The sequence below is a fragment of the Ascaphus truei genome, unplaced genomic scaffold (assembly GCF_040206685.1).
Source record: "Ascaphus truei isolate aAscTru1 unplaced genomic scaffold, aAscTru1.hap1 HAP1_SCAFFOLD_360, whole genome shotgun sequence".
NCBI classification, from domain to species: Eukaryota; Metazoa; Chordata; class Amphibia; order Anura; family Ascaphidae; genus Ascaphus; species Ascaphus truei.
The window spans coordinates 163,487-167,288 of record NW_027456618.1 but is presented as its reverse complement, the minus strand read 5'-3'; positions in this window follow the sequence as shown (position 1 = coordinate 167,288).

Here is a 3,802-nt window from a genome sequence, read left to right as displayed (position 1 = left end):
GACTAGATTTCTGAGGATTTCGTTCTGTTGACATTTTATTTAGTTTTGCCCCATCCCAGTAAGTGTTTATTCGTGCTATTTTGTTATTCAAGCTGTGTGTGTGTTAGGACCAATATGTCAGGCCAGAATCTGCACTCATGTTAAGCTTCCATTTTGTCTGGTCATAACTAGTTAAGATTCTGTAGTCAGCCTTTTGCTGAAATATAATTCATAAATGCACTCGGTTTCTGCTAAATTGCATTTCCTTTCTTCCTGGTCAGGATATTAATACGATACTTTTGTGTTGTCAATTTCCTGATGTTTTAGTTAGAATATAATAGAATGGTTCTCTGCAAGAAGCAAAATAGTGTAATATAGTTGCTAAAGACTCAAGGTCTCTTTTGATAACAGACAATGCATAAGCTATGTAGTCAGACATTGCTTGTATTGTAAAAGACACGTCCCAAAAGTCACGCCACTAATATGTCCTGCCCCTAAATCATGCCTCTAATCAAAGCTACGCCCAAGACACGCCTATGATACACCTATGTTACGCCTATGTTACGCCTCTAACCAATATCTTTTTTTTTCTGTATAAAAGTCATTACCCTAGGAGTAATAAATTGAGACAAAGGATTTGAAACCTGGCTTGTGTTACGTTTCATTTCGTTCGTCTTCCAGGCCTGATAGTTCCCCAAAGATCGAAGATAACAGTGGCAGGGCGTGGAAGCTTCTCCGGGGGAGTCTGCTGCAAACGGTGCAGATAGTGTATCCAGTCACAAGGCTTCAGTTTACTTGGCAGAGGAAAGGTTCCTCTCGGTTCTGAAGCCAGGGGAGGAAATAACGTATTTTCCTTCAGTTTTGGTGTCAGAAGTGGGATGTTCACAGAGGTGGTGAGTATATATGTAAACTTTTATATATGATGCTTCACCCCCTCTGGGAATTTAATAGGCCTAAATTGTGATTGAAGAATTGGGTTAGGCCCTTTTAAACAAAAAAATTGGTTAAGTCCAGTAAATTTTGTGTACGACTGGACTGTTATCTCTGATCTAGCTGAACTACAATTGTATATTGTGTAAGTATAAATATTGCAATTATTTGTCATAATTAAGCTGTTTGTCTATAAGCTACTAATGGTTTATGCTGGTCTCAGAAATCAATCAGGAATAATAGCTCAGAATAATGGTGTCTGTTTTAATTGTGGTGGTTTTGGTCATTGGCAGAGAGTGTGCCACTATTAGTCAGAAGCAGGGAAGTGCTGCTTTGCCTGTGGGGGCTCAGAGTGAAAGTCTCAGTAAAAAAAATAAATAAAAAAAACACCGCTACCTTATGTAAAAGAGTTTGTTTGTAACCCTGATGAATTTTTTCCTGAATGATTTCTTGTGTGAAAGTCATGCTGATTATCATCTGTACAAAAAATATGAATATTAGTTGCTCATGATGAAATCTAAATTTTAAAAGGTTTTAAAAAGGTGTACACCGAATATAGAGAGAAATACCTCACAACAAAAGGGGAGTATATTCAGCTCTGTCCCTGGTTATAGTTTGAAAGGTTTATACGTCCTGGCCAGGCGGATACTTTTTAAACCGGACACATTTCTTTTCGTTTGTGGTATTTCTATCTTAATAAAAGGAGGGTCACAGCCTCTCCCTTACAGTTTAAAGAATGTGAAGCATTCACATTAAAATTAACTAGCTCTGTGCTTAAGCAGTTTATTCATGAGAACAAGGTAATGTAGAACTGTCTTTTTTTCCGTAAAGCAGTAAGATAACACATTTCAATTTTATTTCTACAGGATTAAGATGTTTTTGTTTAAAATGCTGGTAAGAGCTCACAAGCACTGTTTGAATTAATATATTGTATTATATATGTATATAACGCCATTAATGTACATAGCGCTTCAAAAGGAGGGTGTCCGTGGTGTGAGCGGAGTGTGATGATATCTGCCTTTAGCAGCATGGAGGTCAGTTATTTTAGCGAGAATTGTCTCCGTTAAATAAGCAGTGTAGAAGCCATACAAGACAGGTAGGGTCAAGCTTGCTGTTTTTTTAGTCATGGTATAACTGTTGCATGTTTGAAGATATTTTGTTTAGTTTAAGAGAGGGCATAGTTAAAACGGGATAGCAATTGTATTGATGGAAGTTTCCAGGAATATGAGATTTCTTTCAGAAGGCATTCAGATGAATGAGTGAAAGAATGTTGCATGCTCTTGTAGGCATAGACTTGGTGTTTATAAGTAATTTGAAATATTCCCTTTATTTAATTTTTAAAAGACCATACAAAATGCAGTTTTAGGACAGCGTGGAAAGCTTCATATTTAACATTAAACTAATGTTACAATCCCCTGCGTGAGGATTAATCCAGCAGTTAATATGAATTAGACAGCGAAACCCGTTATCTGTACTTTGAGGTTTCTGGCTGTTTTCCCAGAAAAAAAAAAAAGCGCCTTGAAAATTATTTTTTCTTTCTTTTTAAAGTCAGAGTGTCTTTTAAAGTTAATGCTGGATGTGTGCTCAGCACTTTGCAAAGAATTCAAAATTATTTGTCTATTTTATAAGGAAATCTTTTGTTCAGGATTTCAGGATTTTTCTTATATTGTAAATGCCACAGTTGTTAAAAGACCTACTGCAGGCTTTTTCTTTTAACACAAGCAGTAAATATTTTTATAGTCACTACACATACAAATCTATTTACCAGTTTAATTTTGCTATATATCAAGCAACCTGTTTTCATAACTATTTTTGTATTTTTGTTCACATAGTTGTATAGATAATATATGAACAAAAGAGTTGAGATACATAGATTATTGATACACAATGCACAGCAGGTTCAGAATTTATTATAGCAATGTTAACTCCAAGGGCTCTTGCAGTAATAAAAAGTTGCTGCCATACTAACAGGGCTGACAGGCCCCTGGTAAAAAATAATAATACCTATGCAGATGTCACAGCAAAGCAGGTAGCAAGCCGTCCCTATGTTGAGGGATATATCATATCTGCCAAATTTATAATTTTGTAACCATTTATTTGTTTTTGGGTATGTCCTGGAAATAGAGTTAAAGGACAGGGGATATATAATTGCATAAGTGAACAGGGCATATATTATATACAAGGCATTTCACATTTTTAGCAGAATAGTTACAGTGGAGTGTTTGAGGTGAAAGCCAGGAGTAACTGTGGGTGTGGGACAATAGAAATGAGTGCAGTCTGTTGGGATGCTTGATTTGTGGGGCGAGTTTTAAGGTTAGTTAGTATTAAATGACTAAAAGGTTGACACCATTTGCATCAGAGAAAATGGCAGATGGCAGTTAGGTATGAATGAGAGTAAGTGTGTATTGGGAGAATAGAGATTGATTTGTAGTTTGAGACAGTGTTTTTGTCCCCATTTTTGAAGATTGGGACAACTCTGGCAGTTTTCCAGGTCTTTTGGGGTATGGCCTGCAGACAGGATAGAGTTGATTATGAAAGCAATTGGTTTGGCAAACGCTGACGTGCCAAGTTTTAGGAACTTGGATTGTAGCAAAGTCAAGTCCATATTGGTTGCTTAGTTTAAAATTTGAGGAGCGTTAAAGGGGAATATCTCTGTTTAATATTGTGGATGCTAATAATAGTAGTAACCATATTAACACAAGAATTTATTTCTAGGTATAAATTCTCTCCCTATGAGACACTTATGAGATGAGTTATGACCATCAGTAGTTCAAAGTAACGAATTAAGAACCATGTTATTGGTAATAAAACAATTAATAAGTATTGCATGCAACTAATATATATTTTTGAGTCTTTCTAGGCACAGGTTAAAGCTGAAAGTGCACCTACACAA